A 17,032-nucleotide genomic window follows, 5' to 3' on the forward strand; every position below is an offset into this window, starting at 1 on the left:
TCTTTCACTTTTTTGCGTCCGAATTTTTCAACGTTGTTGTAGTGGGCTTTTATTGGGTAAAATTTTTATAGAAGGGCTTAAGCGATTAATTGTTAATAATAATAATAAACTATTTTCAAGAACATAAACAATGTACTTGGACATCAAAGGCTTGAGAAGCCTGTATAAAGACACTGCAACTGAGCACGTTTAAAGTTTATTCACTTCTGTTATCTTAATCGAAAATTGATTAATCTATTTTTCACCAAAAGGAGCAAAAAGTATCTCGAAATTTATCTCGAATAAATATATAATTCTCCCGAAAATTAGGTAAGAACGATTTGTTGGTTACAAAATTCTGTCTTAAGAAATTGTTTATTATGCCTCTATCTAAATTACAATCTTATGAGCAAGTCACCTCAAATAGCTCTCCAAATAAATCTTCGGTATTTTTCAATTTTCATGATCTTTGATTTACTTGTTGTTCCATAGTTTTAAACTCCGTACTGAAAAACTGGTTGAATGTAGGTAATATATATTCTAATCAACCATTTACTGTCAAACACTTTTGAAAAATGTCTTATTGTACTCACATTTAGTTTTATAGCTTTTGTGATTCCTTTTAAGTGCGCATCAAATTCTAGCTTCTGATCAATTATCAAACTTAGGTACTTAGAACTGTGAATTTTTTGTCCATTCACCAGAAACCTGTTACCAAAATGGCATGGAAATTCAACTATGTGTGTTTTTGACGTGTTAACCGTAATTTTTTTTTTTAAAACCAGTTGCTAACTTTTTCAAATTTTCATTTGCAATTAAACTTCCAGTATCAGGTTTGTAGTTCTGAACTACTGATTTGTCGTCTGCAAATAATGTTATTTGAATCTCTGAATATTCTTCTGGAAGGCCATTTGTATATATATATATATATATATATATATATATATAAATATAAATATATATATATATATATATATATATATATGTAAATATATATATATATATATATATATATATATATATATATATATAACAAAGAGAATAGGTCCGCGGACAGAACTTTGTGGAACACCCGTATCTATCTTTTGTAAGTTAGACTTTTTGTCAGCAGCGATGACAAATTGTGTTCTGTTGGAAACATAGTCTTGCAAAATTGCCAACACTGGTCCTCGTAAACCATAATCTGCACACTTTTGTAGAAGAAATTTGAGATCAAGAGTGTCGAATGCTTCTTTTAAGTCAAGAAACGTGCAGATGCTTTTTATTTGATTACTATTATTGTTTCTGATATTTTCAATAATATCTTTAATTGCTTCTGCATTGCTTCGTCTTTCTCGGAAACCAAATTGCTTGGAGTGCAAGAGGCTAAATTTTTTTAGAAAAGAAACTTTTCTTGTTTTAAAATTTCGTTCATTATTTTGGCTGATTAGAGGGAGCAAAGATTTGGAAATTTTACTTCTGAGATCGCCCAATTAATCCAGACAAAACGGCACTGATTTAGGAGTTGACCAATTTTAACAATTTATTGCTTAGACCCATTAATTCTTCAGATCCACAGTTCTTAACGCTACTAATACATATAGCAATTTCATGAGGATTTGTTTTTCTAAGGAAAAATGATTAACTACACCTACTATTATTTTTTGGTTTCTCAAGGGTTGGGAGAACTGATGAAATGTTTTTGCCAACATTACCAAAATATGTGTTTAGGCTATCGGCGTTTAAGTTATTTACACCGAGCTGGTTATTAATTCCAATTTGCTGAATTTTTGAATGATTTTAAATATCTCTGATTTTTGTCCCAGTTTATCTTTATAAGGTTTCAAATAAGTTTTTTTTGAATTTTCAACTAGTTTTTATTTTTGTTACGCTGGTTTTTTAGCGTTCCCAAGAGGTTTGGGTTTTTCGAAAAATAAAAAATGTATAAAACCTCATCTTTTTTGCCGACGCTTTTTTGATGTTACTTGTAGTTCTACTCTTGTTTTTTTTCTCTTTAGATTCGTTTTTTCTTTTTCTGAAAAAACGTTGGCAATGCCTTACTTAATAAATCGTGGATCAATGCAGAAGCGTCATTGATATTTCAATTTTGGAGTTCTTCTTCACATTCCCGAATAGCAAACGAGATCCAATTTTCAAGTTGGTTGAAGTGAGTTTCGTTTTTACATTTTTTCCAGTCCCTCCTTAAAATCTTTATAAGTGGGTTACTTTCAACTTTAAAAATATCTGTTTACCTGAACGCTGAAATGGTCTGTTATATCGGTTTGGTCAGCGTCACAGTAAAGTTTAAAATTGGCGAAGCAGAATTGTTTTAGAGACGTAGAATTTTTTCCTCGTCTTTTGAGTTAATGATTTTTCAGAGGAAAATCATAACTCTCCTTAAATTCTGTTAACCATGATGCCGTGAACGAACTGTTTAACAGATTGAAATTGAAGTCCCCGCAAACAACATGATATAAAATTTTTTTCCAGGTGGTTTGTCTAGATGTCAATTCATTGTTTCAATGAAACTATCTTTATTTGTATCAGGTGGTTTGCACACAATTGTGAATGCAAACTGAGGTGTAGTGTTAAGTACAAAAATGGTAAGCAATTGTGTAGCAATAACGATTTCACAATGTAATACCTCAAATTCGAGATTATATATAAGGTAGATACCAAAACCACCTCCTCGTTTTGTCCGATTACATAAAATAACTTCTTTACTAATAACCGGATAGTTATCTAATAGGAACAATTCGCATTGGTAAATTCGATAGTCCACATTTCAGTTAAAGCTAGCACCAAAGGGTCTTCTTTGCAGACCAGTTGACTAAATTTTTCGAAATTTTAGCTCAGTGATCTTATACTCTGCAACAGAAAAAAAGTAGACTTTTCCATCTATTTTAAGCCATCGCTCGCTAAACCATTGCAACAGTGATAAAGAAAAAGGGATGTCATTCAAGAAGTCAATAAAAATATAAAAAAACTATTGTACAATTTTAAAAAATTGCTTTGTTTTGACTAAACCATTAAAAAAATTCATCACAGTTTGGTTGTTGTGGAAATTGACGAAAAAAACTGTTTCCTTAGCTTCAATTGTGTCACCACGGATGTCGCAGTAACACAATTGTACTTAGTTCTGCAACTGTACTCAAAAGTATCTAAAAAGATTTTCGGCGAAAGTCACTGAAATACATCATAGCTCTTAAAGATGCCTTGTTGTCACTCTTGTTGTTCCGCGGAAGTTCCAAAACAAAACATTTACAAAAATAAAATTAAAAATTGACTTTTATTTTGCTTAAACAAAATAAAATACTCAACCAGTCCTATTTTTAAATTTTTTTAAAACCTAGTTTACCTAAGACAAAAAAGTTCAAGAAATATCCTGAGATTGCTCAACCGAGACGCTTCCATAAACGACAACACAAACATTGTTTCATAACTAGAACACAAATATTCGTTTGAGACTGTTAGAGTTTTTCTTCCATTTTTTGCTTCAGCTAGGAAGTTTGTGTTAATAATTTGCTTTTTTCTTCCGGAGACATTTTTCAAAATTTTAGGCTCGCAATCTGGCCTCGTCCATGCAATCATGAGTTCGCTTTCACTCTCGAGTCTTATTGATGTTTTGCCGAGCTTGCTTTTTGATATGATTTTTCAACTTATCGAAATCATTCAGATAGTCCACACGCACATTTTTTGTTTTATCGCCGCCAGATGTAAAGCCTAATACTTAAAGTTTGCAATTTCTTGACGTCACAATGAGTCCAAGCCTATCAGCTTTGGACTATAAACTTTGTTCTACAAGACCAATAGGCTCGTTGATATATGTATTTTTTTCATATTATGGGTTTTTTATACGTTTTAATTTGCGTCGATTTTTCTTAACCAATGCCTTTTTATGAAATTGAACGAAATAAATGATCACATTGGGCATTATTTCTGCTGGTAATGGTCTGAGTGAAGGGAAAATAAGATACGACACTAATCCACTCTCTGTTATGCATTAAATATCCAAATGTTTTTCAAAAAACTTTATGATCTCTGGCAATGTTTCGTTTTTACTGGCGTCGAAGGGAGGGTTCATGATTCGCACACTATTTTTTCGTGTATACGCTTCCTGATCGCGGAGTCTATTGTCAAGTTCTGATATATGAGTTATAAAATATGGGTTTGTAATTCGCAATATCTGGCAAAAATTTATTTTTGCGAGCCGAAAATTTAGAGAGAAAACAAAGAGTTCAAAAAACTGTCGAGCACAATATTTTTTAGTCACAGACATTTTTACCCAATGTCAAAATAGCCAAGGTCTTCCTTTGTCGTCGTTTAATAAAAGGAAAGTTTTTGAACGCACACATGGGGTACGGTGATTTGAAACACAATGAAGTTTTTCAACGAGCAACATAAACACTCGAATATTTTTGGTATAGACCAAGTCTGCTCACAGACTAGACGAGTTCCAAAGCATAGACGATCTACGCTTTGTCCCACAGTTGAGCAAAACAACTACGACATAGGCTAGCAAAATTAAAGAGTAATGAAACAACAGCGTATAAAAATAACACATTCGATCAAGAAGAAATACTTGAGTCTATTGAGAATACATATTAGAGAATACAAATTATTGAGAAGTAATTGAGTAATACAAAGCAGATGAAAACGAGCTAGCTACACTTTTTTTCAACTAAAAGTAAAATATGATGCAGTCAAATGTTAAAGGTCAGCTCTCTTAGGTCAGAGATAAGCCAAAAAGCAATTAAATCATAATGTAGACAAGGAGTGATAAGTTCAATAAACAAAATCAGCCATTAATCATTCAAAGTACAAAAACTTTATACTTGCTTTTGAGTTTTTTCTTTCAAACAAAGCGGCATTACCAAATATGCTCCGTTTGAACTATTATTTACATCATAGATATGTTATTGGCAGATCCAAAAAAGTTTCATCTAACTCTATATGAAGATAACACAATCAACAAACAACGTCCAAAAAAATCTGCACTCATTTGAGATTAAAACTATAAACTCTAATAAAATTAGACGGATCGATTGCGGCAGGAAAAATTAGAGAACTAAAAGAAATAGATGAGAAATCTTTTGGTTTGATAATTCGTTCCTTATCCTCCCCAAGAAAGACTTTATATAACCAGTTAGTGATGCTTGATACCTTAAATCTATAATTGATAGTTTAGCCAATTGAACCACTCATTGTCATTATAACCAAAATAACTGAAACCGTTTTCATGAGAAGTTATTTGTCACCCGGTAATTTTCAAATTTCATTAGTCTACAAATTTGTAAACTTCTAAAAATCGGAAGTTTACAAATTTTTATGTTAGCAGGTGGGCTATACACGTACCAAATAGGTTTTTAAGGGTTCAATCCCATTTCCATTAATTAAGCAAACAAAACTTTTTGCCTGTTTAACACAGGCTAAGATTAAGAAAGGAAAAGTTGCCCTACAGAAATAGGGATCCTTTCCATTTGTGCCCCTCCCCCTCCCCCCCCCCCCAAGTACCCCAGTACTTTATGCTCCCCCAGTTACAGAGCACGTGTTGTTACATATTAAACCATTATGAAAAAATATTGCACGTGGTTCTGGTGTATGTGAATATTATGCACCCACTAAGATGAGGGGTACAAACGGAAAATATCCGAAAGGACATCAGATATTGCCCAGAAAAACAGATCTTACAGCAGAACCTGATAAAACAACGTTTTTTTATCCTGAGGAAATCGACGCATTCCAGACAGATTAAATCTAAAGATAGAAGATCTTCAATAGGGATCTTTTCCGTTTGTTCCCCCCCCCAGCTTAGTGGGTGCATATTATTTGCAACCCCCAGAGGAACATGCAATATTTTTACATAATGATTTACTATGCAATGACACGTGCTCTGTAACTGGTGGGAGCATAACGTACTGGGGGGCACAAACGGAAAAGATCCTGCAATAGATTTGCGAAAAGACTATTTAAAAAAAACAAAGTCTGCACGGTCGAATGTCAGTTTCAGGATTGAAGGATTTTTATCAAGCACACATCATAAAATTTCAATTTCAAAATCTCTTTTTGTCAAACTTAGGATACTATAACCTCGAAACAAACGTTGTCACGATAATTTAAAAATGCATTTCCAAAAAAACAGTACGTTTCATTTATATGCGAACTTAAACAACTAGAGAAGAAGTTTTTTTTTCCTGATAGAAGACTTTAATATTTTCTCCAAGATTTTCTGGAATGGGGTTTTGGCTAAAATACAAATTTTCGATAAAGCTAAAGAAAAATTGCATAATTATGAGGAAAGATTTATTCATCACAATGTTGTGAGTTTTCCCTATATAGCTCCTCACATCTTTTTTTGTGGTCATAGACCTGCCCACATAACGCTCCAACTTTGTCTCATTGTTTTGTTAAGTATCAAGAAGCATTACACAGTCTTAAAAACTACTGTTTATATTTTTGCAAAGAAAAAGGTAACTTTTCGGGATATTCTCTAAAGAAGTAAGCCCCGACGGATGCTAAACGTTATTCCTGACGTCAAAATAATTCACGATAAATAAGTGATACGTTCAGTTTTGAATGTAAAAAAAAACGACAGCTACTCCGTTATAACTCAAGTAGGAAGCAAGAAAAGAAAGTACTTATTAAAAAAGATGAAGTTTACTATAACGCCGTTCTTCGAAATTGTAGATAACCTTATATCACTTTCTTATTTTCCACGACTGTTTATTATAAGGTTCACAATTGAACAAAATGAGAAATAAACTTCTGGGCGAACAGGTGAACCTGATAAAAATCACTACTCAGAAAAAAACTTTAACTACTATTTACACAGGAGGATGTAGTTATTGAGACTTGTTTGATTTTGTAGCATTCAACATTGAGTAAGAACTTATTGAGCAATTAAAATGAGCCAAGGTATATTACATATGAACAAAAATATCTAATGAAATTTTTCCACCATTTTTTCAAAGATATTAGACAATGATGACCAGAAAGTCAAAATTAAAACTAATAACTAAAGTTACAGATTATGCAAAACGTAGTTATCGACACTAGTATTACTGATGAATAACAAATCAAAGAAAAACGTAACACCGAAATAGTAGAATTGTTAAAAAAAGGACCAGAAATCAACATACAACCAAAATTTCGACACCGATGAAAACTGATAAAGAAAATGCTGATTGCTGTTATCGGAGAGTCATCATAATTTACTCGGTTATTCAAAAATTTTGTGAAGTCAGCTCGACTGACGTAAACATTTTTTTTTCTAAAACTCTCAAAATTCAAGGTCAAACACTCATATCCAATTATCCGAAATTGAACAAATATGTAATGAAAATTTTCTGAGTTGTTTCATTTGGCCGGGATATTTAAGCTGTCAAATAATTAAGTCAGCACAAAAAAATAAAAGAAGCAAATCGAGAACAATAGTGACAATTATAACTTATAGAACTTCATGCTATACATACAGATCAAAAAAGCACGCTAAGAACGATCAGCAAAGGTGAATTTTTTATTGTAATAGACAATTCTTTCTTGCTGTAATCTTAATAATTACAGCCAAAAGTTCATAGCAACAAATCTTTGTTGGTAACCATTTGTTCATTAGACAAGTTAAATGGCAGTTAAATGGCGGTGGACCAACGACAAAGTAGAAGTATGCGAGATTCATTTGCCTGTTTATCTCAGAATTTTTATGTGAAAATTTGGCTCTAAATATTCGAAGTAGACTAGTGAAATCCCGTTTCAAAAATACAGCAGTGATATATACACCCTACAAATTCTTATTTGTAATGAAATAACAAATAACACTATCGCTAACATTTGCACTACTACGATGGAATCCCTGAAAACAAATTCGAAGAACTTTAAGGCGCTTTCTGCTGCACTTATTTCATCAATAACATATGAATCAATGACATATGTATACACACTAAAACAGAGAAACTATTACAAATAGTCAACCAGCGAGAAACGATAAAGAAAGAATATATCTAAAACAAAAAGCGCTTAATAGAGTCAAACAAAAAACACGACAACGAGATCACAAAAGAATTTTTACCTGCGCAAGGTTCTTATATGTAATTGTTACCTTAATTTTACCGCAACAAAGGTTTCCCTTAACTGCGTTAAGGTAAATTTACCTGAACGTTTTTTAGTGTGTATTATAGTCAAGTTGGAAAAATATTGTGAACCATTTCACGGGGAAATTCCATTGCGAAACTATAAGAGTTAGACTTAGCACCCTATACAAAGCAATGAACCCTTCGCTCACTTGAGTAATGCGATTGCTTTTTCATCACACAAAACACCCTTTCTCTGATATTTCGTGTCCCATTTCGCAGAGGCTTCAATTTCAAACAGTTTTTGGCAATAAGTTTTGCATCCACAGAGCCTGCAGACCATTTTATCAATAGGAAAGACTGGCAATAGGAGTTTCCCTGGCAGTAATCTTGGCCAATATTTGGATAAAAACTTTTCATCAAAATCTAAATGCTCTGAACGAGATGAGCTCCGGAGGTACAAAATTTTGAAACCAAAATGCCTTGACTGTAGTAAGAAAGCGTTTTTTGAAATAGCAACGTGGTTGAATGCAGAAACTGTCAGAATTGGTATCACAAAAACTGTCGAAACATAAAAAAAGAGTCATCCCAAAATTTGGATTATGCTGCTTGGCAAAGATTCCATTGTAAAATTACACGATTTGATAACCAAATCAGGAAACTGATTTAAATATGTGTATATGACATTATTTGCACCGTAAAAGACGACCCCAATAGCTTGCTTGAACTTTGAATTCATTTGCGTAAATCGGAAAACGTGAGCCAGCTTCCTTGTTATAACTTTATACGTTGCCGAACAAAGAAAAGTCTGTAAATAATACCAAAAGCCGCTAGAAACAGGGACAATTATGAATTACCATACCTACGACCACTTCAGCATAAAAAATGTTGTGGAGGGTACTATCCATAGGCTTTCTTGAGCGACAAGCAACTGACATTTCTTTGTCGAAGCCCTAGAAATCAGCTGAAACGTTTAGTGGAAAAATCAATATCCTGAAATTTTGTCGTGGGGCCTTCTAAGTCATACAATAGGAAAAATCTTACGTGACTCTAAAAAGAGCGCAAAGCAACAGCGGAAAGCAAGTCAAAAGTCAAAATTCAGAAGATGAGCTTTTTCAGGTTCCTTCTTATTATAGCCCCACACCTTAGCGGTCAGATAACCTACACCCTAGCTCTTTTTAACATAAGGATGCTCTATTAATTTGTGGGTTGTCTATAATGAGATAGAGCCCACTTCTTCTACAATATAGAGGCCAATAATCTTTAGTCTAAAAGAAAGTAACAAACCTCAGACTGATCAACACAACAAGGAAACTCCAAACTTGTCTACCATCCTTAAAGTGTAGCATAAATTAGCATCTAAAATTGCAAGTAGTATACAAACTATTTTTTAGTTGTTTCAATTCTGTAATAACCAAGCTTGTGGTAAATCAAGCTAATAAAGTTGCTTTTTCAGCAGAGCTTTGGTGGAACGGTAGCATTCCTGGCCGCTGTTCTGGAGACAGTAGGTTCGGGTCCTCTAAGTTCTAATTCTTTAGCAGTATGAGTAGTCAGCTAATACCACAGTTGAACTGTCACAAATGCTAGAAACCACTGACGACAGAAACAGCGTGTAGTAACCCCTATGAACGTATGACAAGCGTGTAAAGTACAGAATACAGATACTATTCGGAAACTTCGAAATTAATAATACGAACAAAAACAGATTGTAAGCAAGAGTAAACCGGTTTTTAACAGAACAAAAAGAAAAGCGTCATACATTATGATGCCAATTAACGGATTTTTCATGAAGGTAAACCTGTTATTTGTTAGCCTAAGTAACAATAACCCATGCGGGTAAGAGTAACCATGAGAAAAGGCCAAACCGATTACAGAAAATGGTAAAAGTAAGCCGAAATAAATTAACTCATGATAGGATCAAAATCAACGACCATAATTAAAAAATCATAAATTCAGCTGCCTTTCCCATTAGAAATAAAACTTCTTCATATTTCCCTTTAACAACTCTTATTATAATTTTTATCTTTAAGGCTTCGATTAAACTCTGTATCATTCGCTGAATATTCCTAATTCGCAATTGAAATAAAGTTTTGACTTTGAAAATTTTCTTCAGCTTCCGCCGGATAAGTAACGTGCGTTAGGAAGCTCACAACAAAAACCGCATCTGCATAAAGTGCGCGGATACTATACTGGTGACAGAGATTTAAATTCAACTAAATATTTCAAAAACTTTTCAAATTTCAAATTTTCGGTAGAAGGACAAACAAGAAAAGCACTTTAATTAGAAAAAAAGGAAAAATACTCGGGAATAGAAATAAAATTTGAAAAGCAACAAGATTTGGGCTATCAAATTAGAATTCAAACCAGCTCTTCACTGATCTGGCATACGTTACTAGTTCCAATTTCCCACAAATATTAGATTCCCATCGAAGTGAAAATTTACTCGTGTGGGAGTTATCTATGAATCGTTGTGGAAAAAAACTTTAGTGTGGGGAAAGAGTAGAGCATATTAAGTGAGTAGAAATAACAAATTTACGCAGTTGTTGTTGTTGTTAATAGCTTATATTGCGCACCGCTCCGGTCGTTTAGTTAGTTTTGGCCGAAAAAATTATTGCGGTCCGAGTTGTCATTGTGACTTGATGAATACGAACAGCAAACCGAAAAAAAAACAAAAAAATAATTAAATCGCTAAATAGTTGTGCTTTAAACAATTACTAAACTAGTTTAAACTGGTCAGACATCAATAAATAACTAAAAAATATTATAAAATTAATACACACAGAATTGTTTTTTTTTAAAAAAAAATATAGCTAAAAAAAGAGATACAAAGTTATAAAAGAAATACAAGTTGAAGTTTAGTTGAAAGAAGTTAGAAAGAAACCTAGGTGGGACAGTCATCAACAACAAGACTGTACATTTAAATTTTTTTATAAAAAATAATTAATTGATAAAATTTTTTAACAATGAATATATTAATTATTATAGGTTTTCCAAAACAAATGGAAAGGACAGATTTTAGTGACGATGAATTCTCTAAAAATAGTTTTACTAGTCTTTTAAATGAAAAAAAATGTCTTAAAAAGGGTACAGTACAAGTAAGGGAACGTTAAAGTGGTAACGGCCTCGGTTTCAAGAATGCTATTTCCGGAGTCGTTAACCGGTTCAAACGACTTGGAGAGTTACGTGCCGCTTTTTGAGCTACTTGTGGAGTAACAAATGTGGAATAGACGAGATGGAGATCCAACTCACGAAGATGATTAACAGCAACACTATTTTGCACTTAGGCTACAAAAACCTGCCGTAGAATTCTATCGCAATTTAGCGCAAGCTAGAAGAGAAAACTATGATGAGTGCGCTTAAGCTATCACCATAGCGAAAACCGGTCATTTTTGTGGATGGCTAGCTTGCTGCGTACAGCAGCCAGGAAAAAAACTGACAGATTTTCTTGGGGATTTATAGCAGCTGGCTTTGAAGGCTTATCCAACGGAGTCGCGAGATCGATGAGATCATCTGGTTTTGAGAGAATTCCTTGAACAAAATAACCATAGTCAGGTGAGGTTAGATCACAGGAGGCAAATCGGTGACAAAAAAATGAAACTCGAAACAGTTTTCGAACGAGAGTTGAATTTGGAAGCTCTTACGAGAATATAAGAGTAAGAGCAAAAACCAAAAGTTGCGGTTATTAGACGGAATGAAACGAGGGAATGAAACGGAATTAGTAGAGGCCCTCATCAAGCGAGTAAAGCAATTCTCAGTAGCTGACAGACAACGTGAAAACCGTCGGAATTAATCGAGGGAACGAATCAGTTCTCGTTAATGGTGGGGTGACGACAGACGTGATAGAAGACAGCAACAAGGTTGTGGGTTCAGCGATAGGCGGCTTAATAAAATGCGAAGACCTAGCATCAGAGGCAGATCTTTCGGACAAGATGAACAAGTGTTCAACTTGTAGCGATAGTTTATTTCACTCAACACTACAGAAACTATCTTCAGGGACAAAAGATTTGAGTTGTTACCTACAATGTGGGCCCTCACGTGGCTATACAGTTTTAAGGAACCAGGTGGACTACTGGCCAGATGGATAGCAAAACTCGGACAGTTTAATTTTGTCTGTAGAGAGTCCACAGGCTGCAGAAGAAGTGAAACTTTGCCAACAAATGAACCAAGTAAACAGGAATGACAAAAATATCTGGTCCATTGGACTAAGGAAATCTGTGGAGCAACTAGTTGAACATCAGATAAAAGCAGCCAAACTTATTATACTGAGAAAATCGATTTAGAGTGGGAATCGCCTTCAAGGGAAAAACGTGGCATGGCATTTTGGAGACTTTAAACTGATTTCAGAAATTTGCATGTAGAAATTGATTCAATTGAGAGAAACAAACGTATTGACGAATTTAACAACCCATCACAAAATGTTATTGAAAGTTGACTTTTAGATGAAACTCTACTTTTCCTTCATAAAAATTGCGGAGATTTTGGTATGGCTAAGACATTTGATTGGTTTCGAGAACGATTATACATGACCGGAATGAGAAAAGATGTTCACAAGTGGGTCAAAATAACTCGCCACGCCAGTAACATACACAACCTGACAATTGGAAATCAGGTTACCCGCTTTGAAAAATTACCTTGGACATTATGTGACCTATAACCTAGTCAAGTGGAAACTAAAACAATCTGTTTTAGATCATTTTACAAAATGGCATGAAGCAACTCCAATGAGCAACCAAGAAGATTCAACGATAACTAAGGCCGTTGTAATTATATGGGTCTCAAGATTCGGTTGTCCAGCAAATATTCCCAGTAACAAGGGCAGTAACTTTCTGATTATGTTTTCAAGAACATGTGCAAAGTGCTGGAGTTAACAGGACATCAACAACAGCTTATCATTGCCAAGGAAAAGCAATTATAGAGCGTAATAGCATTACAAATGAGAAGAGCCTTGGAAAGTATGTGGGTGAATATCAAAGCACCTGCAGCGATTAGCTTCCGCTAGTAATGATGGCATACAGATCATCATTTCACTCTGTGACCAAGTACAGCATTTTACCTTCTTTTTGGAAAATCATGCGCTCTGCCAATTGAGTGCATGTATCAAACAATACAAACCAAAACCTACCCGTTTTTGAGTGATTATGTTAGTTGCTTGAATGAGGAACTACAATTTTGCCATGAATTGATCCTATCGAATACAAGAATTTTGTGGAAATTGAAGTAGTCAATCCGATATCAAAAGACACAGAAAAAGGAGAATTCAGTCTTAAAGGTTAAAGGTTTTTTTACAATCCTTAGAGATAATGGGTTATGACTTTGAGAACACTCTACAGACGCAAAAACAGGCCATGTCTGAGTGCACCAAATGTGAAATTTCACAAATCAAGGAGGAGCAGGTATTCCAAGAAGGACTAATCTACTCTGAGAACAGCAAGAGTAAATTAAAATACTACATGTACAGAGCCGCATATACTGTAACTGCGCTGAAAAAGAGTTGTTGGTATGACAATGCCACAAACGTCCACAAGAAAACACAAAAAATTGCAACGTTTTGTCTATTAAAAATTAGTCAGCTAAAATTTATTGCAGGGACACAAAGTGTTGTTACCGGGACTTGTTGACTTTAAATTCAGCGCTCCTAAAAATTCCTAATGGGATGGTTGATGGCGAAAGAGACTCACATTTTGTTCCAGAAAGTGTCAAAAACATTCATGAAAGGCGGTGATGAGAAAGGAGTGAACTATCTCTAACCTGTGGACTGGATCAATCGGGTAAAAAAACCAAAAGGTAACATCATAATAATCGCTGAAATCTTCCTAGGAACCTTGTTCATTGAGACTAGGGAAGCAACTAAGAAAATTTGTTGATTTTTTAAAGATTCTCAGAAACAAGAGCAAACCTTGTTATACCAAGGAGACAAATTTGAATTGGATTCAGCAGAATAAGTGTTTGACCAAAATAGAAAACCGAATATATTTACGATAGTTATATTTTCAAACTCGACAAGAGCAAAGATAGTCAACGATAGAAACAATAGGTATTTGGCCAGCAAGTTAGACAGAAAAACTGATTTAGTAGTAGAAAATTTTCAACTTCTTGAATCAAAGCAGAGAAAATTACATTATACAAATGAAACCATGAGGTTCACGGAACGTAAACATAGTTTAACTAGTCTTTTAAAAGAAAAAAAATGTCTTAAAAAGGGTACAGTACAAGTAAGGGAACGTTAAAGTGGTAACGGCCTCGGTTTCAAGAATGCTATTTCCGGAGTCGTTAACCGGTTCAAACGACTTGGAGAGTTAAGTGCCGCTTTTTGAGCTACTTGTGGAGTAACAACTGCGGAATAGACGAGATGGAGATCCAGCTCACCAAGATGATTAACAGCAACACTATTTTGCACTTAGGCTACAAAAAACTGCCGTAGAATTCTATCGCAATTTAGCGCAAGCTAGAAGAGAAAACTATGATGAGTTCGCTTAAGCTATCACCATAGCGAAAACCGGTCGTTTTTGTGGATGGCTAGCTTGCTGCGTACAGCAGCCAGGAAAAGAAACTGACAGATTTTCTTGGGGATTTATAGCAGCTGGCTTTGAAGGCTTATCCAACGGAGTCGCGAGATCGATGAGATCATCTGGTTTTGAGAGAATTCCTTGAACAAAATAACCATAGTCAGGTGAGGTTAGATCACAGGAGGCAAATCGGTGACAAAAAAATGAAACTCGAAACAGTTTTCGAACGAGAGTTGAATTTGGAAGCTCTTACGAGAATATAAGAGTAAGAGCAAAAACCAAAAGTTGCGGTTATTAGACGGAATGAAACGAGGGAATGAAACGGAATTAGTAGAGGCCCTCATCAAGCGAGTAAAGCAATTCTCAGTAGCTGACAGACAACGTGAAAACCGTCGGAATTAATCGAGGGAACGAATCAGTTCTCGTTAATGGTGGGGTGACGACAGACGTGATAGAAGACAGCAACAAGGTTGTGGGTTCAGCGATAGGCGGCTTAATAAAATGCGAAGACCTAGCATCAGAGGCAGATCTTTCGGACAAGATGAACAAGTGTTCAACTTGTAGCGATAGTTTATTTCACTCAACACTACAGAAACTATCTTCAGGGACAAAAGATTTGAGTTGTTACCTACAATGTGGACCCTCACGTGGCTATACAGTTTTGAGGAACATGACGGATTACTGGCCAGATGGATAGAAAAACTTGGACAGTTTGATTTTGAAATCAAACACGAATCTGGAAAGAAGATTTCTATTGCAGGTTGTCTGTAGAGAGTCCCACAGGCTGAAGAAGAAGTGAAACTTTGCCCACAAATGAACCAAGTAAACAGGAATGACAAAAATATCTGGTCCATCGGACTAAGGAAATCTGTGGAACAACTAGTTGAACATCAGAAAAATGCAGCCAAAATTATAATACTAAAAAAATCGATTAAGAGTGGGAATCGCCTTCAAGGGAAAAACATGGCATGGCCTTTTGGAGACTTTAAACTGATTTCAGAAATTTGCATGTAGAAATTGATTCAATTGAGAGAAACAAACGTATTGACGAATTTAACAACCCATCACAAAAGGTTATTGAAAGTTGATTTTTAGATGAAATTCTACTTTTCCTTCATAACAATTGCGGAGATTTTGGTATGGCTAAGACATTTGACCGGTTTCGAGAACCATTCTATATGACCGGAATGAGAAAAGAAGTTCACAAGTGGGTTTAAATAACCCGCCACGCCAGTAACATACACAACCTGACAACCTGGAAATCAGGTCACCCGCGTTGGAAAATTGCCTTGGACATTATGTGACCTATACCCTAGTCAAGTGGAAACTAATACAATCTGTTTTGGATCATTTTACAAAATGACTTGAAGCAACTCCCATGAGCAACCAAGAAGCTTCAACGATAGCTAAGGCCGTTGTAAACATATGGCTCTCAAGATTCGGTTGTCCCGTAAGTATTCCCAGTGACAAGGGCAGTAACTTTTGATTATCTTTTCAAGAGTTATCTTTTCTGATTATCTTTTCATGTATAAAGTGCTGGAGTTAACAGGACATCAACAACAGCTTATCATCGCCAAGGAAACGCATTTATAGAGCGTACTAGCATTATAAAAGAGGAGAGTCTTGCAAAATATGTGGGTGAATATCAAAGCACCTGCAGCGATTAGCTTTTGCTAGTAATGATGGTGTACAGATCATCATTTCACTCTGTGACCAAGTACACCATTGTTTACCGTCTTTTGGAAAATCATGCGCTCTGCCAATTGAGTACATGTATCAAACAATACAAACCAAAACTTACCCGATTTTGAGTGATTATGTTAGTTGCTTGAATGAGGAACTACAATTGTGCCATGATTTGGTACGGGCAAGTATGAACGTGAACCATGAAAGACAAAACACCTACTCTGACCGTAGCGCATTTGGACCACAATATTAAATGTGATTTAGTAATCGTGTTCAACCTCACCATAAAAACGGACCAGACAAATAACTTAAAACCTTCCATAGGGGACAACAATTCATAGGTGAAGTAATCAGCGATATTAGTTTGGTTATTGCAGATGTGAAAACAAGAACAAAAGATCCACTACAATTGACTCAGACGTTTTGACAGTCGAAGTGCTATCACTGATACAAAAAAAACTAACAAGACAGGTAGTGAACCAAGAATACCTCCAATTGATCTTATCGAATACAAGAATTTTGTGGAAATTGAAGTAGTCAATCCGATATCAAAAGATACAGAAAAAGGAGACTTCAATCTTAAAGGTAATAATAGTCAATTTTCACCTAGTACTGAAAATCACAATGAGACAGTCAAGGGTACTGAAAATCACAATGAAACCCCAAGTGGTGGGAGTAAAAGGGAATCAATAACAACAAACAAAAATAACAAGAGAAGAAGAGCAAAAATACCTGAGCCAAAAGTAGGAATCAAAAGAAGTGAAGGCGAAGAATATCTAGACAGAAGCACCATTTAAAATTCGTAGATTGTTAGCG

General features: G+C 34.9%; 2 protein-coding genes across 2 annotated transcripts in view; both read left to right on the forward strand.

Annotated features, from left to right (window-relative positions):
• LOC142349475 (uncharacterized) overlaps nt 1–17,032 on the forward strand; it is a 477,119-nt gene that overhangs the window by 359,566 nt on the left and 100,521 nt on the right. The gene's annotated exons all lie outside the window — the stretch shown is intronic.
• The window catches only part of LOC142349478 (uncharacterized), a 254,211-nt gene that overhangs the window by 214,222 nt on the left and 22,957 nt on the right, over nt 1–17,032 (forward strand). The gene's annotated exons all lie outside the window — the stretch shown is intronic.

The sequence above is a fragment of the Convolutriloba macropyga genome, chromosome 11 (genome assembly GCF_964194025.1).
Source record: "Convolutriloba macropyga chromosome 11, txConMacr16.3, whole genome shotgun sequence".
Classification (NCBI taxonomy): domain Eukaryota; kingdom Metazoa; phylum Xenacoelomorpha; order Acoela; family Convolutidae; genus Convolutriloba; species Convolutriloba macropyga.